Below are 26,493 nucleotides of genomic sequence, written 5' to 3'. Positions count from 1 at the left end.
ACCAGAGTAGACAGGGACCAGGAACAGGAAGACTTAGGTGAGCCCAGAAATGCCGACTCCTGTGAACTGGGACTTGAACTCATACTGAAGCTGAAAAACTTAAATAGATAAGTAGAGTTAAACAATGAATGACTCCATTTGTCCTATTTTCTTGGTCTGTTCACCTGCACAGTTGTTGGTCTTCCATCTGTGTATGTTCTGTGTCTTAATAGAAGGGTGGAAGTGTGTCACATTAGATTGGATAGAGAGAAATGATGGGAGGGGAGGGGAGGAGTAGGGGGGATAGGAAGGGCAACAGAATAGAACAGACCTTATGATAGCTGTATGTATGTAGGTGACGCTATGACCAGTGTGATTCTGCAATCTGTACGATTAGAAAAATGAGAAATTATACCCCAATGATTTAAATGTATGAATTGCCAAGATCATTGTAATGTCACGTGTAGCTAATAAAATAAAATTAAATTAAATTAAATAGAAGGGTAGACCCATATTCAACGTAGATATGTCATAACTAATGACACTTGCATGCAATCACAAGTAGGGCAAGACTATGGTATGGTTTCTGTTTATATTATTGTTTTCTTGCATTTCCGTGGAAAGGTAAATCTATGATAAGAATCTCCCAAATCCTGGCTAAGAGAGGAAATTTAACAAAGAGTTGGATATGTCACTGAAAGTCCTTCTCAGTTCATGACCATATGGACCCCCTGGTCATGTCAGTAACTACCATTTCCATGGTTCCTAACTTCATTGTGAGAGATGATAAAAAGCCCTCTGTAGCAACCAATGGCTACCAGGATCACCCAGGACTGGACACACTCAACCTTGTTTGTTATTAACTCCCCTGTGGAGGAGCTTGAGTTACCTCAAGAACTTGGAGAATGTTAATTGCTGTTATTTACTCGGAGTACACACCCCTCTGATAAATCTTTAAAGACCTGGTCAATAATTTTGAACTTGTTAGAACAATGACCCGACCAGTTATAGTGACCTGAATTGGTCCAGTCTAGGAAAATTTGCTCAACTCAGTGCTAAATTTAAACACTCTATCAGGTGTCCTATGTACTCCATCTGAATACCTGCTTGTTTATGGACGGCTTTGAGACACACTGGAGAATTGGTTGAACTTATCTGTTTGGATATCTGGCCATGCTTTGTTCTATACCTTGGCCCCAAGAAACTAAGCGTTAGATCAGCTCATGAAAATTATTCTCAAGAGCTAGAAAACAGTCTCATAACTATTGATCTGGCTAACAGAAAGATGATTTTCAGGATACATTTGGTAGAACCTTCTTGCCCTGGTAAGGAGTGGGAGCCCTTGAACATATGATTAGGGAGTATAGTACTTGAGACTGTGCCATTTCTGTTCAGCAGAAAGAAATAGAATCCTTAGCTAAAGTAGTGTTTGATAACTGAATTGCTTTAGATTATAGTCTAGTCAAGCAAGAAGTGGACAGTGCTACTGTGAACACTTCCTGTTGTGCTTACCTTAAGTACTTCTGCTGAAATTGAAACGCACCTCAAAAGGGTTAAAAAAAAAATAAAAATAGGGATCTTGGTCTTAACAGATATCCCCCAAAATACCAGGAATAAATGATTTGTTCTTATAATTGTTTTCCGAGACTCCCTGGATCATTAAGTCTGTATTTCCTAGAGATTTTCATTTTACCTGTGAATTATGTCATAATCAAACGTGTTTCAAAATGTTATAGTAAAATAATTGCAAAGGGAGCTCAAAATATGGTTTTAAAGAGGGTTTCACTCCTTTAAAGAGGATATATACAATACATTTAGCAGGAAGTAGTCTCCAAAGAATGACCTGTCTCCCTAAACCCTTTGAGATTGAGGAGTGAAATGTTTTAAGGGGGTAATTTTTTAGCTACTAGTTAAGTACTTTTAGGGGCAGTCACCTATGTTTGTGGAGGGGCATGAGCTGCTTTCCCTTTAATGACTATTAACATACCTTCAAAATTTTTGTTGGTTCAGACAGAGCCTTCCAGAGAAACTTGTAAGAAATGAGCACAAATCACCAAGTCATTCTGATTCTCCCCTTTTAGGTAACCTTGAGTAAACACTGCTCTTTATAATACTAAATTTTCCACCCAAAGGCATTCCTGCTCACCATTTTTTGAACATGCAGTGTATAAAGAAGTATGACTTCAAACTGAGCATGCTCAGTGATATGTTCACCTCTACATGTGATGAGGCTTTCCTATATGCATATGCACAAGAGTTTCCCAAATAAAAGCTTTCTTTGGGGGAACCTTGCTTTTTTCACTCCAGGAGACACTGCTTTGGGAATTATTCTCAATCCTCTCCTTACTTGCTGCAAGCAATAAGCCTTTCTTCACTCTTTTATCTTCTGGTTGTGCTTATTGGCTTCGCGTTTTACCTAGGAGTAAACACACTGTGTTCAGTATTATCCTCAATAATAATAATTAATAAAATGTATAAGACATTGGCTGTGGGCCAGGTCATGCTGTAAGGGCTTAGCACAAGTTAAATCATGAGGTAGGGACCATCCTTATCTCCATTTTACATATAAGAAAACTGAGGTGCACAGAGAGAAAGTTCCCATAGTTAATAAATGGCAAAACTGGGATTCAAAGCCAGGCAATTTGGCCTCAGAGCCTACACTTAATAGTTAATACATGTAGTTAATACCACAAAGAGTTGTCTGTAGGACACCAGAGCAGAAAGAGACTCCTTCCCGTTGGAGAAACTAGTGAAGACTTTGCAAGTAGGTATATCAACTATTCTTTTAACATAAATCGAACCAGATTTTCTGCTTCCAATACTAGTTCTTGGGTCCAAAATCAAGCTCATAGATCTTGCTTCTATGTGAATTGCTGAACTGAAAGCCCAAAGCTGTGGCTGTGCTGGTGAGGATCTCTTGGAAGCTGCCTGTGTCTTTAGGAAAGGTCTAGCAGCCTACTAGCTGACTCTTGCCACAATTTGCTCCAAAATTCATTGTTTTCATGCCTCTGTGCCTTCTACTTCCCTCTTCCTTCTTCCTGGAATATTGTTATTGCTCCTACCCATTCTCAGGACTCAGTTAATTTGTCTGTCCTTCGATGAAGCCTTCCTCAGCACTGCGGGCAGAGCTGGCTATGTGTGTGTGCACGTGCTTGTAAGAAACTTGTCACTGAATTTCAGTTGATCCATCACAGTGTACTTGGAATTCCTTGGAATCAGCAGAACTTGGAATTCCTTGAGGCCAAGAACCGTGTTATATTTATTCTCGAGTCCCATTTCGCAGCCCAGAACCTTGTACCTAGTTCCTGGTACCATTACTTGCTATGGGATTAAAGCAAAGATATTATAAAACTGAATACTTGCCGGGTGCAGTGGCATAGGCCTGTAATCCCAGTGACTTGGGAGCCTGAGGCAGGAGGGTCACAAGGTCAAAGCCAGCCTCAGTAATTTAGCGAGGACCTAAGCAGTTCAGCAAGACCCTATCTTTAAATAAACTATTAAAAAAGGGGTCTGGGGATATCTTTCAGTGGTAAAGAACCCCTGAATTCAATCCCTGTTACAAACAAACAAACTAATAAATAAACTGAATGTTCAGTCAGAAGCAGGGGTAGAATGCAGTCAGCATCATTCATTCCCATCTTTACCCCTTTTCTCCCTCCTCTCTCTCCTTTCTACTGTGGTCCCACTGAAGAGTATGGTCAATGTAATGCAAAGGTCAGGATGTGTTTGGTTCTTCGGTTGTCGAATGATGTTTTTATTTCTGAACCTGTGAGGACTTTAGCAGATCCAAGGGTGAACTTCATGTATTCATACAGGATTACATTGGTATAATGAGCTTTATTGGGGGGGGTTGCTTTGTTAGATCCTAAGAGTCTAATGAGACCCCCAGACCTTACACCACTGACTCCCAGTGTGGTTCCCAAATTTCTGGATTCTGAGTGAGCTGCCCTGGGTCAAAGTGCATTCATCAAGACTGCTATGCCACTTGGGGACATGAAGCCTTGGTGCTTTTGAAAAGCAGGTGCCTGAAACTGCTCTTCTGCCCCTTAATACACTAAATTTAGAAATCCTCCTCCTGTAGAATCTCCTGTGTATGCCCAGGGTTCATTATATTTGGGTTCCTGAGCATGCTTCTGGGTGCCCTTCTTACACTCTGGCGGTGGGACAGGGGGCAAAAGAAGAGGCAGCAATCACTGGTTGTGCCTCAAATTTATTTAATGCACAGTTTGCTGAATGCATTTCTGGAATTTTATACATAAAATTTGATGTATAATTTTATACATCAAAATATAATTCACCCAATTCCTCAGGCCCCCACTCCAAGGATGCACTCCCAGTAAAAGTTGATTGTGTGATTCTTGATAGTTGAAGGTCTGAGGCATGAAATCAGAAAGAAGAAAAGAAGTCAGAATAGAAAGAGAACCCAGACATGCTCCCCTAGTAGCAGAAACAACAAAAGAGGTTTCATTTTTCAACTGGAATATAATCTACACACTATAAAATGAACCCATTCTAAGGGCACAGTTTTGATATTTTCATTACCTCGGGATTCCAGGTTCCTCTTTTCCCATTCGCACAAGGAATCACTGTTGAGATTTCTAGCACTGTAGATTACTTATGCCTACACTAGAATTTAAATTACTGGAATCAATTAAACATTTCTTCATTTGATTATGTATTTCTCCTGTCGGTCCAAAAAATACTTTTGAGATACACCTTATGTTGTGTGTATGAGTAGTTTATTTTTTATTGTTAAATACTGCCCTACTACATAAACATCATACAAATTTGTTTATCTAGTAACCTGTTCCTGGGCATTTAGATGGTTTTCAGTTTGGGGGTTCTTGGGAATAAGGCCACTACAAACATTCCTTACATAATTCTTTTTTAAACATGTTTTTATTTCTCTTAGATAAATGCCCAGCAGTGAAACTACTGAGCAAGAAGGTAGGTGTATTTTTAACTTTGTAATAAAAAAAAAATTCTCCAAAGTAGTTTACATTCCTGCTCCCAGAGTACAAAAGATGGAGTTACTTCAACCTCTCTTAGGCCTCTTTCTATCAGCAAGTAGTCAGTGTTAGAGAGAACAGCTCACCCAGTCGTAAAATTGGTTCTGAAAAACTGATTTCACAGTATATTCTGCCCTCACGAGATGCTTCACACTTGGATACTCTTGATGGGATAAAGTTTTCCATTCTTGAGACCTTAGGGTCTGCACGCAAGTTTAGGAAGTTTGTTCAAGATGCAACACAGGCAGATGGCAGTACATCCAGCCTACCAGGCAGGATCAAACCCAACATCCGTCTGACGACAGATGTTCACGCCAGATCACCATTGTATCCAAGAGAAGCTTTGTAAGGCTTCTATCCCATCCCTGAGAGTAATCAGAGAATTTATTTGCAGTCTGTTGGCTAATTGTTCCCATACTGAGCACAGATCTTAACTAAATGCCCTAAGTGACATTTAGATTTCTGGTCTCTATTATAAAACAGTTGATAAATTACCATGCTCATATCCTGCCAGTAGAGTTTAATTTAATTTGCTTAAGATTGGAACAGATTTCCGAGACTCCCTAGAACAAAATATGATGTAAATATCACAGGATATGATGCAAATGCGGAGAAGATAGGGACTTTGCAATCAGTAGAGAGACATTGCATGGATGTTCAAGGTGATGGATTTAATCATTACACATTGCGGGAATGTTAGTCAGATTTACATTGCTGTAACCAAAATATTAAAGAAGAGGGGCTGGGGATGTGGCTCAAGCGGTAACGCGCTCACCTGGCATGCATGGGGTGCTGGGTTCGATCCTCAGCACCACATACAAATAAAATAAAGATGTTGTGTCCACCGAAAAATTAAAAAAGAAGAAGAGGGACATGGCACACCAGCAACACAGCATTGAGCAAGTCACATTACTGCTCAGGTGACTCAAAATCAAAGTGGTTTTCTATCACCTGCTTACTAGGGTGAGCTTGAGATTAAATGTGATAAAGCTGCATTCAAATCCTGGCTCTGCCACATCCTGTCAAGAGCTGGACCAAATCTGTGCTCAACTTTCCAAATGTGGGTTTTCATCCCTGTGAATATAAAGATACATACCTTATGGAGTTGTTGTACGAATTAAACTTGTCAATGTATATAAAGCTCCAACACTGTGCTTGATAACCAAAGCCTCAATATGAAGTTGGCTACGTGTCTAAGGTATACAGGACACCAACCACCAAATGGCAGAGCAGACAACCAACCTTCGCTCAGCACCTGCTGTGAGCCAGGTACTTCCTTTATCAGGCTCATAAAACTCACACAATGACAGTAGCATCCCTTGGGCTGTGATTCATGTGTCAGACTCCTCAGTGTCCCTGGCCCTCTAATCATATGGGGCCATGCCCTCTTCAACACTAAAAAACACATAAGCCAGTTCTAGCTCCCATCTCACATAGGGTGGGAAATTCCTATCAATTCCTCTCCATATTTCAGTGGATTCTCAGAGATCTGGGTTGTTTGTTTGTTTGTGTTTTTTTTTTTTTCCTTTGGTACCAGGGATTGAACCCAGGGGAGCTTTAACACTGAGCTGCATCCCCAGCCCTTTTTATTTATTTTTTTTTAAAAATTTTGAGACAGGGTCTCCTTAAGTTGCTCAGGACCTCGCTAAATTACAGAGACTGGCCTCAAGTTGGAGGTCATCCTGCCTCAGCCTCCTGAGTCACTGGGATTACAGGCATGCATTAACAGGTCTGGCTCCTTATATACTTCTTAATTTCCTACTTCTGCTGAATTCTTAATCTTCACTGGTAGCTCTTTTCTTGTAGCTCTTTTCCTTTTTCCATTCTCTATTTACCCAAATGTAAAACACATCTCCTTTTCTTTCTTTGTATTTCTCATTACATACCAACAACCAGGCTGGTCTGTATTCCTGCTCTCTTGTTTTTTTGCATGTCTTGTGTACTCTTACTTCTTACCAAAATTGTTGCTTCTCTTAAATTCAAACCTAAACGCTTTGTGTTCATGCGAGTATGTGACCCAATTATGTGTTCTACTCCGTTTGTGAATAAACAAAGAGTAAAATACATTTTTGCCACATAATACTCTTTTTCTCCTATATATTAGAGTTAGATACAATCTGATTTTTACATTAATATGCATTGGTGCATTGTAAATGTCTGTGGATTTAATTTTAGGACATTAGTTGAGTGCAATTACTAATTATAGATTATAAAAAGAGGGTGTTGGACCTGGTAGTGCTGAAAGTTAATGTTATGGGTGTTGTATGGGTGAATGGGGTGACATAGAAATCTGCAGCTTTCTCTTCCTGCAGACTTTCCTTCTGCTGCCAACCATTCTTGTCAAAGAAGCTGTCCAAGGTGCACCCTGCAGGGCTGAGCCAGGTCTGGCTGGGACCCTCCCTTTGCATGTCAGCCATTTCTCTGTCTCTACACCAGATGCCAGCCTCATCCCAGGACACCTCCTGGATGGATGCTCTGTGCCCTTCTGAGTTTCAGAGGCAGACAGCACATGAAAACTGTCCCAGCTTCAAGCACACTGCAGTCCTTCTGGAGTAAGGGCTGCTGATAGCCTCCTGATCACCACATCCCCACTTGCTCTGGTGTCAGAGCTACAAGGTTAACTTTGGGCAGAAGCCGCCTCTCAGGTGAGATTCAAAGCATAGCCTTGGGCCCCCCAGCCCCCGTGCTGACTCACCCACCCACCCACAGAGCACATCTGCTGGAGACTGACCATAAATATTTACCTTTCATTAAACATGTCATCGCTGCCATTCACACAGAGCCGCAAGAGCACTGTACAGAAGCTCAGGGACAGGGAACAGGGAACGTGGGATTCCTTCCAATGCCTAGAAGACAGCATTCTCTAGTTCTGCTCCACTTCCAGCCCAGGAAAAGGTTCTGCCTCTGCTGAGCCCCAGCTTCATGTTGATTTTTACCTAACAGAATAGAAAAAGAATGAGCAGTATAAATACATAGCTTCTAGATTTCTAAGGATCTGGTAATAATACAGAAAGATGCAGAAAGACAGCAACAAATGATACAGTGCTGTGCTGCCCCCAAAACCCTTAGCGATGTCCCTGTGGATTATAATACGCTCTAGCTGCCTGTGTCTACCGACACTAGAAACAGGGCTGGTGTGACTGAGGAACTGAGCTTTAAATTGTATTTAACATTATTTAATTTAAATTTATATAGCCAAATGTGGCTAGTGGCTACTATACTGAATATACTGTAATAAAATAGGAGACAAGTGCGTTAATTAAGGGCCCACAAATTGTCAAGCCTTGTGCTAGACATGTAGGTACAACCAGCCTCTGGATCTGTGGGCTCCACATCCACATATTCAACTAACCATGGACCAAAATTATATTTTTTTAAAAAAATCTTCTGTAATGAACAGGTACAGACTTTATTTATATCATTATTGCCTAACCAAGACAGTATAAAACCTATTTGCTCAGCATTTAGGATATTTGAGTTGTTATAAATAATCTAGAGATGGTCTAAAGAATATTGGAGAATATGTGGAGGCTATATGCAAAGACTCTGCTATTTTTGTATACAGTGCTTGAGAATACTTTGAGGTTGGTATCTGTAGTATATCCTGGAACCAAATTCCTATAGACACCTAGGGACAGCTGTAGGTACATATGTAGCATAACTTCCAAATGTATAATATATATGTAATTTGCATGTATACATAAAAATGGGCAATAGAATTTAAGAGAGGCAACTTGAAGTTAGATCTGAAACTGTGAGCCATCATTATTGGGAGTGGATCGGTGGGCAGTAAGAGGAGAAGAATTTGTCATAAAAGAGTAAGATGAACCAGGCAATTGGGACAGAGGTTTTCTAAGACTCAGAAATTAAAAGAAAAGAAATCAAGATATAAGTGTTAGAGAAGGGGAAAAAGGAGGTTCAGAAAATAAAGGTGATTAAGGTTATAAAGGACATCTCCCTCCATTATGTTCCTGGCTTTCAGGGTAAAGGGGAAGGGAAAAGATGGGGGCAAGAACATAGCAAAAAGAGCTGGTGGTGGTCATCCCTGGAAAGAAACAGAAAGAAAGCCCTCAGCCTGGTGTCAAGGGTGGGTAAAAAGGGGCAGCTGAGGACCAGAATCGCTTGGACAGACAGTGGTGGACTATATGGAAGTTGCAGCAGGCAGGTGCCTATTCCTGTGGCCGGGAGTAAGGAGGAGGATGTGCAGAAGGTGGATATTCCAGAGGAAGCTTGAAAGAACATGAAAATCTGCTAACTTAATGCTTCTCACATGGAATTCCTTTTTGTGTGTGTGTTTATTTGAATAATTTTTAAGGGAATAAAAACGTAATTGGGCATATAGATCCCAAAAAGCAAGCAATGTATTCTGGGAGAGGATCAATCAGAGTAGGAGTCACAGCAGGTCAGAGTAGGAGTAGGCCATATGATCTCCAGGGCAATGTTTTGAACCAGGTGCTATGGGTTTTATGGCTAGGAAACTAGGGCTCAGAAAGGAGAAGAAGATTGCTCATGATCATGCAGACTTCAGTTTTACCCCAAGATCTCACCACTTTGTGTCTAGTATCCAAATTCAGTGGTTTCATCACACATCCGTCATACTCTCATTGAAAGTATAGTAGACAAATGATGGAGAGAGAATAAAATAAAACTAAAATTTTATATACATTTATATAACCCCTTAAATATCTTAATTTTATATGCTAATTGGTTCCATCAACACTAAATTTTAAATGTTAGTGGAAGAGGGTAGTTTTGAGCCATCAACCCTGAGTAATAGGCCCAGCACCTTTCATATACCATTCTGTAGGATGACTACTTAGCAAATAATAATGATGATGGTAATCTAAATAATAGCATAAAAACCAGTGGGGAATCCTATACATTAATAAAATAAAGATGTAAGCATGGCCCCAACCTGTAAGAATGGAACTTCCGTCATTATAACTGGCTTTTACTTTACAGAGGAGAGTGCTGGCAGCCTTGTTGCTCAAGTTGAAGCAACATGGTATATCTTAAGATGGGATATTCATCTGACAGATGCCATCCACTGCTGCAAGTGTCACCCACACACTTGTCCCTGTGGTGAGCCGTTTCTGTGAACTGTGGCCGCCATTACAAGATGGCGCTGATAAGCGCCGTGGCCTGTGATAAACAACTCCTTGTTTTGGGAGAGTTGGCATGTAGCTGTAAAACACCCTATGAGAAAGATCCACGTGGCAGTTGTGCATTGGGGTTTGATGTGCTTTATCAAGGCTGGGGCGCTCGGGTGAGGGAGTAGTGGTAGAGTAGAAGTAGAAGTAGGAGTAGAAGAAGTAGTAGTAGCAGCAGTAGTAGTAGTAATAGTAAGAGAAGCTTCCAGAGACACATAATTAAAGGCCTGAATAAACTGCTGAGAGAAGAATCCTGTGTCGTGTCCTCCTTGCTGGCGAGGGGTCGCGGCATGTCCCTCCAGTGCTCAGTTGTTCCTCAGCACCTCCTGGGAATTTAGAACTCATTAACTCAGCATTTAGGATTTTTCAGTATCCAGCCCCAACTTGCCAGTTGAAGTTTTCCATATTGGTCTCTGAATATATGTCCTGGTGGATTTGGGATTTCTGGTTGATTATATGGCGAATTCTCATTTCTTCATAGACATCCATCCTGAAGTTGTGCATTCAAACATTCCTGAAAGCAGGAGACCATTCTTTCATCAAAGATATACACTAACAAAGTTTTTTTATATATAAAAAATACTTATATGAAAAGTACTTCCTCTGTGGTAAAGCCTCTGGAAAATCAAATTGGGAAAACTCTACAAAGTCTGTTGAAACTATTATAAGCAACATAATTACTATAAGCTCTATGAGTAACTAACAGAAGGAACAATTTAGTAATTGCAAGTTTGGCCAATGGATCACTTAGCAAATTAATGATTTTACAAAACTGATTTTTTGACTCATTTAGTTTTAGCCAATTGGATTTTGTGGATTTACCTTGTTTTTCCACATTCTTAACACTCTCTAATATCCTTATTCCTTTAAAATCTCCCTACTCACGAATGGTCCACCTCTTCAGGAGACTTTATGCAGAAGTGACACCCAAAACCTCAGATAATAACAAAGTATTGGTTTGGCTGAGGTTTCTGTTCCTGTAATTCCTTTGTGGCTTGGAGGTTGTGGGAGGACTGTGACGGCAGTCAGCAACCAGCATAATTCTCTCTGCTGCACTCTTACTAACCATGGAAGCCTTGGCAAGGTACCCAACTGCTGTGAACCTTGATTTCTTCATCTATAATAGGAGAACAATACTTTTGATATAAGAAGAGTTTTAAGAGAATTAATAGGATAAGGTATGTGGATACTTTAATGCAGTACTTGGTATACAGAAATATTTCAGATGGCTTTCTCTCCTTCCTTAGGTAGATTGAAGTGACTCTCCAGTAGGGCAAGGTCTCATGTTCCCAACCTTTCCTATATGTTCTTATCTCTGTTCTCATCAAAGTTCTTCTGACCCAGGTTCAATGTCCTCATAGCTCAGATCCCACAACTGATGACATAATTCAAGTTCAAGTGAGGTTAAATTCAATAAATTGATATCAGGTGTTATTTTATCAAACACCATAAGACCACACAGACCAAATTCTTCCTCCCACCAATTCCTACCCTGCTTCAACTTCTTCAGCCTTGAGTTTTTTCAGGTGTCCACGCTCTTCCTTATAATCGTGTGCTTACCACGGTTGATCCCATTATTCAAGGTGAAAGCTGATGGTTCTAACCATGGGAATTCCATTTCTATTCCAGTGCTTGGTTTAGGAGTGGGAATGTTACTCTGTTCCAGCCATGAAACATGAAGCAATGTTTGCTAGGGGAGCTTCTGAGGAAGATGCCTGATTGTCACCAAGAGCTGCTACGGGAGACTATTGTGCCTGGCATAACAATGTGCTTGTGACTGCGAGGAGCAGTATTGAGGATGGCAGAGGAAAAAGATGGAGATACCCTGGACTCTTGGTGATGTCACTGAGTGGCTTCATTAACCAGTCCTGGAGACACTGTACTTTTGGGAAAAATCTTGTTATTTCAGATGAAACATCTTCAAATTCATTTGAGTTAGGTTTTCTGTTACTTTGGTCGAAGTCATCCTGATTGATATACTAACATATTGGGATATATGATAGGAAGGAGGATGTGGCAGAATATTCGTTCCTGAGCAGTTTTTTTTTTTTATTTCATAAAGAGTAAAGTAGGAAGAGTGGGAACAAGAGTGACCTCAGATCCTGGTCCTGGTTCCAGTGTTTGTCATTCAGGAACCTGAGGGACTAGGGGGACTGTTAGTTCCCTCTCCTAACAGCCCGGCAGGTCTCAGTACACCTTTCTCCTCCTACCTTTCCCACCACCATCACTACAGATTTCAAACAAATCTCAGGGGTCAGTGACTGTGTGGGGAAGTTTAATAGGAAGGGTCAGACAACAGAAGCCTGCTGCATGAGGATTCATGGTGTTGAGAACAGAGAAAACCTGGGCTTTGATGAGCTTCTTGATTCCTCTTCCTTCCACTGTGGCAGTGACTGAAGAAAAGAGCTTCAGAGTTTCAAAAGCTGATTCTGCCACCCATGGACAGGGCTGACACTCAGGGACAGGCCTCTCCACGTGGTGGACAGCCTGGACCAGGAAGGCGGTCTGACTATTTGAACTCTGCCTCCCCTTTTTTAATGACTGTACTGTCTGGGCCAAATTACTGAACTCTCTGCTCTTCAGTATCCTCATCTTTGGAATGATTCTAAATGGTCTTCAGTCACTATTATAAAGATTAAATAGATGCAAATGTGTACATAGGATTGCAAGGTTGATGAGCACTGAGTCAGTGCTCCATCAGTCTTAGCTATTGTGCTAGAAAACTGAAAACCAATAGAACCAGAGGGAGGTGATCATTTTGTAGCATCAAAAGGCTCACATAAATGAAAACTTCGGCTTTCAAACCTCGAATGCCTTCCTTAATTTTGTCTTCAAATATTTTTTTTTCAAGATATTTTTAGGGAAAAAAAAAAAAGATGTCTATAATCATTGTCTTCACGTCTGTCTATTCAATCAGGTTTGTGTTTCTAGTCTTACAGTTCAAAGTCAGCTCCAAAGCAAGGAAGTAATTCTCCATTCCCATCCTGAGCTGTCAGTCAGTGGCATTTGACAGGAGGTCAGAAATGCTTTCTTCTGTTGGCCTTTTGTTCAAAATTCTCTCTTGGTTCTCTTTTTCCCTCACCGCTGCTCTTTCTCTGCTTCCTTTGCTGTTCCATCTTATTTTCCTGACTTCTAACATTGGAGTGCCCCAGGACTCAACCTTACAAATTTCTTTGTGTCAGCTGATGGGAATTCCATGTTTTAGGCCTATGCCTACACCCTTTGTTTGTTTGTTTGTTTGGGTTACTTACTGGGACCACATTTATCCTGGCTACATTGCTAGAAAAGAGGAAGTTTAGAATTGGGATGATGTTGAGAGGTCAAACAAATCAAGACACAGTGGCATCAGCCTCATGAAGGGGCATGTTTAATGGTCCTTCCCCTTTATTCCTCTCTACTTTTTCTTTTTATGCTCCATATCTGTCTTTCCCCGTTCTGTGTATGGACTTCTTTTATGTGAACAGTGAGTTCATCTTCAAGTCCTTACAATGTCCATACTATTCCCTTGAGCAGAAGAATTGAGCAAATATATGGAGAACTTTCCTTAAGATCCACTCTTACCTTAAGAATCTCAGCCTGAATGTCTTATTTTGGTAAAAATGACACAAAGAGCTGGGGTAAAATGACTGACCCATGCCAGTCTTCTTTGAAAGTGAAGAGGAAAGAGCCCAGGAGGTGGACATATTGCTTCTCTTCCTGACTCTGTCTCAGCCCACATTTTGGGAAAAAAGAACCCTAAAGTTACCTCTCTATTTTGGCTTGCCATGAAAAATGAGACTGAGCTTAAGATGGGTCATGATGTCACATACCAAGTAAACGGGGAATTGGAATTAGAATGCTTGGTATTTGGGATAGGGGGAGGGGAGATCTGGTGCTCGCCTTTTGTCTTTTTATTTTAAAAAAAATCACAAAGTCACATAAAAATTCTTACTTCTTCTCTTCTTCCCAGTGAAGATCTATGAGATTATCCTAGTGGTTGCTTGCTGGAACTCTGTCGAGAGAAATATAAATTTTACAAACTGATATGATGTCCACAATTCCATAGGAAAACAGATTTAGGGACCACCAAACCAGGATGGGCCCCAGAGCCATAAGGAGCCCTGATGAATGAATAGAACCACATTATAAAGTTCTCCAGAGAGTGGGGCAAAAGTTACCGATTGTCTTACTGAAATATACCAACAAGAATGCAGGCCTTAATTAACGAAGCTCAAGGTTGATTTTTCTTGCTGGATTTTTCTCTGAAAGACAAATAATAAGAAATGAATGAGGTTGAAAGCAAATGAGAACCATATTGAGAAAGTGAAGCATAGTCAAACTTTTGGCTGAGCTGGTTGCAAAGAACTAAAGTTCTTTAATCATCTCATTGGAGATGTGGCCAAAAAATGCAATTTGAAACACACACACACATACACACACACACACACACACACACACACACACGCACACATTTCCACAACCCAACACCACCTCTTTGTCACTGTAGATGAATCAAGATGGTGGAGACAGGATATGATGAGAACCATTCCTGCTTCCCACCTACTTTATAAAAGGCTTTGGCAATCAGTTTGGGGAATTCATCTATCATTTATTATTCTTTAAACATTCATTGTGTAGTGTGCATTGACTGCAAGAAGCTAATACGCAGCTGGACTTGGCAATGGGATTGGGAATAGGCTAAAATTACAACCTATTTAAAATTCAAATTTTTCTAACAGATGAATTTTTTTTTAGAAAAAGATGCATATGAGTGTAAAGTACACCACTACATTTGAAGGTGGGGAATGGCAACTTCATTGGAATTAACATAGTTTTCATTAGAAATAAGATAGTCTCTTATTAGTTAACAAGTGGATGAAAGAGAGGTTTTTCTTGTGCCTGGACCAGTCAGGTTGACTGAGAAGAAGGCTGAACATGTGGTGTGATTTCAGTACGATTCAGTATGTACTCCATCCCACTCCACCTCACTGCATTTCAGAATATGATTGTTGAAAAATGGCTATTGTTTTCACTAACAGACAGAAGAAATATCTATCTTGTTTTTAAGGAAGTGGAATGAATGAGATGTCAGTTTTTCTAATGGAGCCTGACTTAGGTTGATATTAAATAAAGAATGGTATATTTTAGAATATTTTTACCCAACTTATAATCTTTCCTTTTGCTAAAGGGAATAATTTAGTGTCTGGGAATAATTTAGTGTCACTAAACTGGGTTTCTTCCTCCCCTTTACTCACCATTCCCTGGGAGAGGATGGAGTATGTTACTTACTGTCTGATCCATCTGGACACGCTCAGCTCAGATTATTCTTCCTCTTGGGAGTGAGTTGCTCACAAAGGAAAACATTTTATTTTGATCTTCTAGAGGAGGATTTTTCCCCTCCCTAGAGTATATCTCAGCTCTACTTGGCTAATAGAAAGCCTCTATCATAAATAAAGGGTATGTTTTAGTCTGCTTTTTTTTTTTCCTGCTGTGACCAAAAGAGCTGACATGAACAATTTTAAAGGGGTAAAAGTTTATTTGGGGCTCACAGTGTCCGAAGTCTCATTCTACAGATGACCAACTCCATCACTCTGGGCCCAAGGAGAGGGAGAACATCGTGGTGGAAAGATGTGAAAAAGTAAAAGAGCTCACAACATAGCACCAGAGGGAGAAGGGGAGGGAAAGAATTCTTTCACCAAAGATAAAATATATACCCCAAAGGCATGTCCCCCAGAAACCCACCTCATCCAGTCACACCCCACCTACCTATAGTCACCACCCAGTGGATCCCTATCAGGGGATTAATAGAGTGATTAGGTCAAGGCTCTCATAACTGACTCGTTTTACCTCTAAACTTTCTTGGTTGTCTCATACATGAGCTTTTGGGGGGGGGCACCTAATATCTAAACCATAGTAGGATGTTTTGTTCTGCATCTACCAGGTTTTTGTTTTACTTAGCAGTTTGTACAGAAAAAGAGGACAACTCGTTAGTTATTGGGCTTCCTTAGACACCCCTAATGACTTAAGTGCCAAGAAAATTGAATGGATAACTAAAAATCTTACTTCTGATCCTGGATTTGTCTTTCCTTAGGTTTTTGAATTTAGGGAAGATATTGAATAAGCCTTCCACAAAGTCCCGTGTTAAAGTCTTGGTTTCCAGCTTGACACTATGAACAGGTGGTAGAAACTTTACAAGATGGGGCCTAGTGGAAGGTCTGGAGATCACTGAGGGCACGCCCTGGTAGGGGGTTGTGGGGTCCTGATCTATTCCTCTTCATTCTTTCACTTCCTAGCCGTGTGATGAAAGGTCTTGTTCTGACAATTATTCCTGCCCTGATATCTTTCATAGGCCCAAGATAATAGGGTCAACTTAATATTGACTAAAATTCCTAAAACTATGAGGCAAAATAAACCTTTTTTTCTTTATAAGTTGATGATCTTAGGTGTTCATTATAGTAAAAGAATGCTGACTAATACAGACATTTAGATTTTCTTGTGCTTCCGTTTCCTTGAATGTAACATTCGTTTATGAAATAATTACCCTAGAATTATATGTACAGTAGGGTACTTACATAATACAGCACATATCAAGAGACACTTCAGGTGCTGTAGAGTCACATCTTTGGAAATCCCTGTTAGTCACAGAAGAGTTGGCTGAAGAGATTATCATTTTCTTGGATAAGGATAAGTGAACATTCTGATTTTTGAGACCTCACAAACTTGCCTGTTTCTGTGGGAATAGAAGATCTGGCAAAGAGCTATGGAATTTTTTAAAAAGAATCCCAGGGGCCTTTTGAGAAGGTAGGTGCTGAGATCTCAGCCCTGTGACCCAAAGGTCAGATGTACAGTGATCCACCATCAGGGGTAGGGGAGCTCTAATAAAGTCTCTGAAAATAAAATCATCATGAGGAAAGGGGAAATCAAAGTTGATGGTCTGAGCTCAACACAGGGTGAACAGTTAATAATGACCACACTAACAGTTAATAATGACCACACTAATGCTTTGGAACAAACAGCAAAATATCACTTGCGAAATCCATAAGCACTGTTTAGTTCAGGACTCTGCAAGTTGACTAAGAGTTGGCTAATCCATGCTGGGCTCAGTTGCAGCTCACTGGTTTCAAATATGTATGGGTCTGCTAGAGTTCCACTTCTCTCAAGGGTCTTGGCTGGTGAGGCTCAATTCAGTTCTACAAGAAAAAAAAAAAAAAAGCATGAACTGTCTTAGGACCCAGTCTTAGAATGGACACACTCTCACTTCCTTATTTTTCTATTGGCCAAGGCAAGTCATGTGACCAAATCCAAAGTGAAAGGGAAATATACTCTTTCCTTTTAGTGGGAAAACTCCAGAATTAGATGGTAAAGAGCATAGATATAGGGAAGGGGGAGAACTCAGACTGATGATGCAATGTATCCAGATCAGGGAGGGTAGGTTTGAGCACACAAGGTGAGTTTCATGATCACAGGTCCTGAAGACACAAACGCCTAGGCACCAAAGTTTGTGCCCTGGAAAAATAATGGCTGTGCAAGGAAATGTGAGCTCAAAAGACTTGTAATCTTTACAAGGAACCCTATAGTGAGCTGGAAAAGACAATCATAATATTTGAAGTCAGGTGTCGCTGTCAACTCATACGGGGCCTACAGGGATTATGGTGGATACTCAATTCTCTCCCTTTAACTGAAAACCTCCTTGCAACTGTTATGCTCCTGGAACGTCGACAATTTTATTGTTGAGATGCCGTGGAGAAAGATTAAAAAATATGGTTCTGGATAATACAATATGTAAGAACCAGAGGTTAACTGGAAAATGAGTTGAGATAAATGTACCCTGAACCGGTGACACAGACAACTCCGTAGACAAATGTAAACCACTCACAAATGAATCCACCCCTTCTAATGTGGCCACTCTCCTCTTTATTTCCCTCTTTCTTTCTCTTCGTAATTTTTCAGTTTATAGTTATAGATATTGAGGAAAGGGTCCTCATGGCTATTTTGAACATGGTCAGTGTTTTGAATCGCAGGAATTTGAGGTATCATTCTGTTTCTTCCTCTCCCCTAAGATCAGCTTTAGAATAATCATTTCTCTCCAACTTCCAAGAATCATGTCTGAAATGAAAATCTAACCCTCCCAAATTTCATTTGATCAGGACACAATTTCCTGTTTTCTGCCCCTTGTTCATATATGGAATTCCTTTGTCCCACATGGTGATAGGCAGTCTGATAAGAAACTAGTGGTGCTGGCTAGCATGTGTTGGGAAGACAAGAGCAAAGGATACATCACTACTGTACTGTACCTCCTTCCCCCAGTACATGGGTGGTGGGGGGGATTCCTTTTCTATGTTCCCACCCTTTCAAAAGTCTAGAGAAACATAGGTAATGAGCAAAGGAAGAACCGCAGGTCTTTGGGTGTGTTAAGGGGCCTTCATCTTAAAAGGCAAACATATTCTTATTTGCCTCCCAGGGCAGGAGCTCATCTCAGCCTGCATTGACTGATCATCCCCATGAAGGGAAAGCACAGCTCTATTGCCCAGCTCAAGTCTAGTTTTAAGGGGTCAGCACTTTATAGACCCCTACAAAGAGGAGATGGGAAAGGATTAAGTGGCTGTGGATGTCAGCGTGCCTTTGTGTAGGGTGGATATGGAGGTAGACGCTGTGTCATAAAAAACATTAGCTTATGTGCATCTATAAATATAATCCCAATTTATTCCAATTTTATATATAACTATAATGCACCAATTAAATAAATAAATAGAAGGAAGACCAATAGAGTAAAGGAAGGGGATATGGGTGAGGGAGCAGGGGAGGAAAAGAGAAACTTTTGGGGATTGCAATGAAGAAAATCATCTTATATGCATTTGTGGATATGTCAAAATGAACATCACTATTATGTATAATGATAATACACTAGCAAAAAAATTAGCTTTATTTTAATTTTGATGACATTTATTGCTACATAGGTTAAAAAACAGCCACATGGTTTAAAAATCAAAGATGCAAATGGTGTACTAGTTAAATCTTTCTCTCTAATCCCAAGAAGATATGTTTTAGAGTCATACAGATACAGATACAAATCATGTTTTTTTTTTGATGATTGGCAGGTGATCTTGGGTAAGTAATTTAGTTCCCTTGGTCTTATGGAGGGGATTCAGTAACTTACACATCATAAAGTTATGTTGAAATTAGATGATACAAAGTTCTTGACATAAAATTGGCCGTTGATAAATAATAGCTAATGTAACAACTATTTATTTTACAAAATATAGGTACAGGTGAGCAATAATAGTACCTTTCTTTCTTCTTACTTGGATTGCCTTGGCGCACTGCTGATGAGCTGCTTCAGAGGTACCTTGCCCTCTAAGCAGCCAAGATAGGCTGCAGCAGACCTGCAATCTTCTGAAATTTAACTGTGTCTTCCCATAACTTCAGCAATCTGGTCCCTGGGCTATATGCTTCTCATCCAGTCTTCCTTTAGGCTGGCCTGGGGGTCCCATGGCCTTACTCTTTCTCAGAAAATTTTTGTGTCTTACTCAAGAAATTTGAATATTTTCACACAGCCATTTGCTCCTCTTCAAGAATACAGAAATGGAATAGGGATGTAGCTCAGTTGGTAGAGTGCCTGCTTCACATACACAAGGCCCTTGGTTCGATTGATCCCCAGCACCAAAAAAAAAAAAAAAAAAAAGAATATAGAAACCCAGTACACCTCTGGCTCCATTATGTCACACCACACTTTCCACTCCACTGTTGATACATAAAAATGAGTCAGCCTTGCATCTCTTTGGATTTCATACAGAAAGCAAGACACAGGTTCTCTCCATTTGCAGATCTCCAAATTTAAAAGGGGTGCTTTATGTACTCCCAGCAGGCACACCCTCATCTGTGATTCAACTACAAGGGGATTAGAAGAATGCACAAATTTTGTTTCTCAGTTGACACTAGTATTTCCTCTTCAACCTTCCTTTCTTTCTACTCAGACTAGAGGGCTTCATCTTAGACTTGGAAGTGGGGGAAAATACAGATGCAGGGGAGAAGAAAGAAAAGGCTGCCTACTCCTAAATTCTTTCACATGTTTTCTGTCTTACTGCTGGAAAATGCCTTCTGAAATTAAGAAGTTTGATGTCTTTGCTCACTTTTTCTGCAGTGCTTGGATTATAGGCAGCTGTTTAGGGCACAATGAATGATGTGTGTGAGGATATATATGGGGACTGTGTCCATTAATACTACACGTTATCCCTCATCCATTTTTCCATCACTGCCAATGCATTTAATGATTTTTGTTCCAGTAGGTAATGCACTACACTGTCCAATACTCCTTGAGAGGAGGAATTTTATTTGCTCTAAAAAGGCTTCAGTGGATTAAAGAGAAGCACATTGTCTATGATGTGAGGTGATCTGGGTGGAGTCCAGGAAGTGACTCTTCATTTCTAGCTGACCTTGAACACTCAATCTCTTTGAACCAAGGTTATCTTATTTCAAATTAGGAATGAGATATCAACAATTCTCTCAAGGTTGTGACCGAAATTGTCAGATAATGATTCTGAAAGTGATTAAGAATTGAATTACTGTAAAGGACATTAATATCTCAAGCCTAGTTTTCACACAATCCCCCACACAACTAAATTATCTTGTTATTTGAAATTCATGTAAATACAATGGGAATAATTAATTCTCCTCGTATCCAACAAATGGCTAAACTTTCTTGTTATTTATAATAATTTGTAAATGTTATGTTATGCCAAGGAGTAATAGACTTGGAATATTAGTACCAGATAGTGCAGATATAATTGGAGTGGGAGTTTTACCAGTAAAATACAAGGTTAACTTATAAAATCAAATTACTAATAAAAATTAACAGAAATTATAGATAATAAGGTAACAAGAACTGTGAATAGCTAAGATCACTCAACAGTGATCTCCTCTTGGACCTTGGTAGGACCTTTTTGGTGAACAATAGTATAGTATACAATAGGATAGTAAAGGATGAAAATTTTCCTAGATGAATGAAAAAGGATAAAACTATTCACTGTTTAAATATGATGTTTACTGATCAAAATGGAGAAATATAAGAAAGAAAACTGGAACATCTACAGATTTTTAAAAGGTAAATGATGTCTAATTAAACCGTAGATCAAAAATAAAAGGAAAAATAGAAAATAGTTGTAAATGAACAAAAATAGAATAAAAATGAATTAAAATATATGCAGTGTAAGTCAAACAGGACTCAGAAAGATTTCTTTTTTTGCGGGGGGGTGGTGGATATAAAAAATTGTGCTCTATTGAAACGAGGGCCACTTAACCCTGAGTCCCAGCCCCACCCCTTTATTTATTATTATTATTTTTTTGTATTTTATTTAGAGACAGGGTCTCACTGAGTTGCTTAGGGCACTGCTAAATTGCTGAGGCTGGCTTTGAATTTGCAATCCTCCTGTCTCAACCTCCTGTGCTGCTGGGATTACAGGTGTGCACCACTGCACCTGGATCAGACTGAAATTTATAACATTAAAGGCTTATATTATAAAAAGGAAATGTTAAGATAAATGATCTATATGGTAGAAAAATAAGGCCCCAATATACATAAAGATTAATTTAAATACACCAAAATATGGATATAAAAATCAGTTACATAAAAAAAATAATAATTAATTCTCCTCCCAGACAACCTGCTCAAATTATTCAGGCGATTGTTAATGCTGAAACAAAAGTTGGTAATGATGCTTAAATAAATCAGTAATTTATAAGAAGAATGGCCTTATGAATTTCTGGCACTATCAAATGTAATTCCAATAACAATAGTCAACTTGGATGTAGTCATCAAAGGCTTGGTGCTATTATGAGCACTTCACATGTATCAACTCTATCCTAAAGCAATACACACTAGAGAAACTTAACTGAGATCTGGTGTTAAACAATAATTTTATATTGCTCCTATGGATGTAAATATATCCCCCTCCCCCGCAAAAAAAAAAAAAAAAAACATAACCCCAATGTAAAAGTATTTGGAGATGGGGACTTTGAGAAATAATCAGAATTAGATGAGGTCAGGAGGGCCAGACCCTCCAGACTGCAGAGTCAGCTCTTTCTCTTTCTTCCTGCTATGTGAGCACACAGCAAGGAGGTGGCCACTTATAAAGCAGGAAAGGAACCCTCACCAGAAAGTGACCATGCTGGCACTTTGATCTTGGACTTCCAGCCTCCAGAACTGCAAGAAAAGTTGGATATAATCCATAAACTGCACTGCACTGTTGATACATAACAATTTCTGCTGTTCAAGCTGCCCAGTGTATGGTATTTTGTTTTGACATCCAAGTTGACTAGTGTATTATTCTTATAAATCCTGTATTTCTTCGGGGTTGGCTCTTTTCCCTCTGCCCTGGGGGAAAAAAAATCTGTTTATAGAGCTTTTTGTCTTTTTCATTGAGAAGGCCAGCAAATGTATCATCATCCATAACTATAAAAAATTTTATTCTGTCCACCATGGAACTAAAATTTATCCAGTGCTAAAGACACCTTTATCCTTTTTTACATCTACTTTCAACCTAAACAGTTATTGCCAGAAAGAAATTATCCAGCTTCTGATAGTGTTCACATATGCTCATCAAAGAGATATTTTTCCTACATTTTTTATAGTAAAACCTAATCAGTTCTTCTCTCATCCTATTATAAATTCCTTGAACACAGCAATGGTATCATTCTTATTTTTGAAGGATATGCAAATTCTAGTGTAGCTGCCTTGTACCTATTTGATATCTGCTAAATTGTGCTGCATTTTAAGGAAAAGGTATGGGGACTTAAGATCAGCCTTGGAGTAGAAAAAAATCAAGGAATTAGGATTCTCTGTCTATACTTCATTTCTTGAGAATCCATTCTTCCAGATGACCAAGGAAGTCCTATTTTGGAAACATGAAGACAAATACCCATAAAATAAAAATATATAAATAGTTAACCCTTGTTCTAGGGAAGTTGGGCCTGGGAGTATCATTTTCAGTGGCTTTTAATGATGGCTTTTTAAAAATGTGTCATGACATAAACCCTAAGTGTGAAAACAAAATTGGTAATGTGTGTGTGTGTGTGTGTAAGTTGTGGAATTATCAGAATTATTTACTAAATGTTAAGATAGGTCAACTTTATAATAACATAAATTATTCATACTCATGAGTACATCTGAAGGTTTTCTTAAATGAATTTTACAAAGAACAAGACTATACTTTTATTAGGGACTTAAGCTGATGGTTCTTATTGCAGGTTGAAAAGAAGACCCAACACATTAGTAGTCAATATCATTTTCCAACACACAGCACTCAGTGACATATAGCTTTGGATGCAAGACCTGCAGTGAATGCTCTAATGTCCCAGCCTCATCCTGAATTCATTTCTTAATCCAAATCTTGTTTTCATTCCATTTCAATCCATAGGGATTGGCAACCTATGGTCTATGAACCAAGCATAGTTTTTACATCTTTGAAAGGTGCTTAAAATAAAAATAAAATGTAACAACAACAAAGACAACATGTGACAAATACCAAATGTTAAGCCTAAAATACCTTCTTTTATAGGACCTTTGCTTTGGACTGCAGCCTTCCTCAATGAGGGGAACTGCCCTTGAATGAGTAGAGAACATCCCCTGGCAGCTTCTTCTGGATAGGTCAGCAGGAGCATGGAGCAGGGGACACACATCTGCAGGGCTGGTTCATGCACAGGCTGGGAGCCAAAATTTCATCTCTATATCCATCTTTATGCTGTTCTTCTAAGGAAAATTCCTTCTCATCTTGGTTCCTTTATAAAACATCCATCAAGCAGTACCCTGCACATTTCAGGGGTTAAATCTTTGCTGACATGAATTGAAAGTCATTGTCCATGAGGTTGGGATTAGCCTGCAGCCTCCATGGAAGATCTACTTCACCTTAAATTACATTCAAAACAGTAAATAACTCTTAAAATGCATTTCACAACAGCAGCACACTCATCTTAGTGTCCTGGCTTTGGTCCAGAGGATTGTGATCTAAATTCTCCATTTTATATGTTCATGTTTCTAATATTGCCCAGAAAGGTCATTCCCAGGTTGCAATGGATTGTAAGGCAGGAAATAAGAGCAGATTTTTGCCCTCACCATCACATTGTTCTGTGGTTCTGAGTCCCTGAGCAAGATGTCTCCTGACTCGGCTCTCAGTTACTCCATCCGGGAAATGGGAATAACAAACTCCCAAACATGAAGATGGATTAGAAATGATATTTTTAAAGTGATTTCCCAGCTAAGTAAGAGAATGCTGAATAATCCATAGATGCTTTCAGGGAAGAAATCAGACACATGTAAAATTCATTGTCTTCCTTTGGGAATTGAGAGAAATTATAGAACTTGAATTGGGCAATTCATTGTTCCAGTGTTTGAGAGGGTGTGGTTAGTGTTCTGAAAAATTGGCCATGTACAGCTGACATCAAGAGATGCTAACCACTAGTGGAATCAGATGGCTTTGGAAGAAAAGAAAAACCCCCAACAAAATAGCTCGATAACCCCTATTCTTGGCTCTGGCTCAAATCCCCACATTTAGGTTTTAAAGTCTGGTGAGAAGCTCCTGGTACTGGCACCATCCTGGGGTCCTTCTGGCCTTGTGAAACTCTTCCACCTGTGCACAGGTCTGCTCCTGCTTACCACACAGGGAAGATGCCCACCGCATGCTTCTCTGGTGAGCCCAGATCTCTCTGCCAGGTTGAAATCACCATGTAACATAGTCTCCCCAAAGCCTAGCTAAAGAGCTTGGTGCATTGTGAGCCCTTGGTGATATCTGTCAAAGGAATGATATGCTCGCTCTGTGCAGCTGAAGACTTGGGCAGCTCTGCTCACTCTCCCCTGGGACAGCTCTGTGCACATTAAGAGGACATCTGGTGGGCACCCAACACTGGAGAGGAGCCACAGTAACAACACTAACACTCATTTAGCACTTGCTGAAATTGTCAGGCATGACTGGAAGCACAGTGTGTGTTTGTGTGTGTGTGTGTGTGTGTGTGTGTGTGTGTGTGTGCGTGTGTGTTTTCGGTACTGGGAATTAAACTCACCGGTATGCTCCCCCTGAGCTATAATCTCAGCCATTTTTTTTTTATGAGACGGGATCTTTTTTTTGCCCAGGCTGGCCTGAAATTTGCAATCCTCCTGACAAGCATTTTTATATATTTTAATTTTTTTTAACCTTCACAACAATCTTAGAAGCTATGCAATACGGCTATCATTCCCATTTGACAAAGGAAGTCACTGAGGCCTAATGGAGGTTTGTAATTTGCCTAATGATTAGGATGATGAATGATCTGAATGCAGCTGACTCCAGACCCACTTTAACTACTTAGTTACAGTGTACTTCAAGGACCTATCACTTCTACCAGGGAAGCAGACTCCTGGAGAAGATACCACTGTGTCACTGTCCCCTCTGACCAATTAGCAGAATAGAGCACTGCTCAGTTTTCTAATAGCCCAGGGTAAGTTGGGCCAGGTTTCTCTATTCTCTAACCTGGACACTGAGGTGCAGGGCACTCAGCTGTCTCAATCCCAGTCTCTGGTTTTACTGTGGCAGAGCAGGTGTCAGCAAGCAAGTCTGCTGACATTGCCCTGCTTCCTGGGACTCTGCAGTGCAGTCACTTGCACCAGAAATGCTCACCCAGTATACTTCTCTGCCCCACCATCACCAGACTCCTTTGCCTAAGGTTGACAGTTGCCACCATGCCTGGCAATTGATTAATAAACACCTGCTACCTGTGAGGGACCTCATGCATCTAAATAAGAAGCTAGAAATAGAAGACATTTATTAAGGAACTTTTAATCCAACCTTTCTATGTACAAGTGCAGAAACCAAAGCAGCTGGCCTAAGCTGCCAGACTACTTGGTAGAAGCATAGAGAACAGAGGCCAGGTCTCCCAACAAGACATCTGGAGTGCTTTCCCTACTCTGATGGGCAGTACAATGGGAGGTACCAAGAACCTCTCCATAATGCCTGTTGAACCTCTCTCTGCCTCACCCACAGTGAATACAGGCCACTCACTGCACCCTGAGTCCCTCAGTAGACAGAAGGCAAGCCATGCCATATGGGAGAAAATATTCACCCTGCTACAGAGATTCTTCCCAGGCCTGTGTATAAAAGGGATCCTGAGAGAGCCATGCATCCCACCCATCCCCCTCCCTCTCCTCCCTCAAAACTTAATTAATCATGTTTGCATCTGGATCCAGACAAGACAATAGCAGGGATGTGTTTTTGGTTAGGAACTGAAGCTGCATTCGCAAAGGAATGTTGATTAGTTAGTGGTCGGTATCATTTTTCATGCCTTTTTAAGTTACAAAAAATTTTAATATCAAAGCATTTCTCCCTGCACCACACGTATCTATTTCTCATAAG

General features: G+C 40.0%; 1 long non-coding RNA gene across 1 annotated transcript in view; it reads left to right on the top strand.

Moving 5' to 3' along the window:
• Positions 1-2,465: 2,465 nt before the first annotated feature.
• Positions 2,466-26,493, top strand: part of LOC144368289 (uncharacterized) — a 46,400-nt gene continuing 22,372 nt past the window's right edge. The window contains exons 1-2 of the long non-coding RNA XR_013428093.1: positions 2,466-2,743; positions 4,892-4,926. This is a non-coding gene — a long non-coding RNA (uncharacterized LOC144368289). The remainder of the gene's footprint in view (positions 2,744-4,891; positions 4,927-26,493) is intronic.

The sequence above is a fragment of the Ictidomys tridecemlineatus genome, chromosome 11, assembly GCF_052094955.1.
Source record: "Ictidomys tridecemlineatus isolate mIctTri1 chromosome 11, mIctTri1.hap1, whole genome shotgun sequence".
Taxonomy (NCBI): domain Eukaryota; kingdom Metazoa; phylum Chordata; class Mammalia; order Rodentia; family Sciuridae; genus Ictidomys; species Ictidomys tridecemlineatus.
The sequence above is the reverse complement of the archived record's forward strand: the minus strand, read 5'-3'. Positions and strand labels throughout refer to the sequence as shown.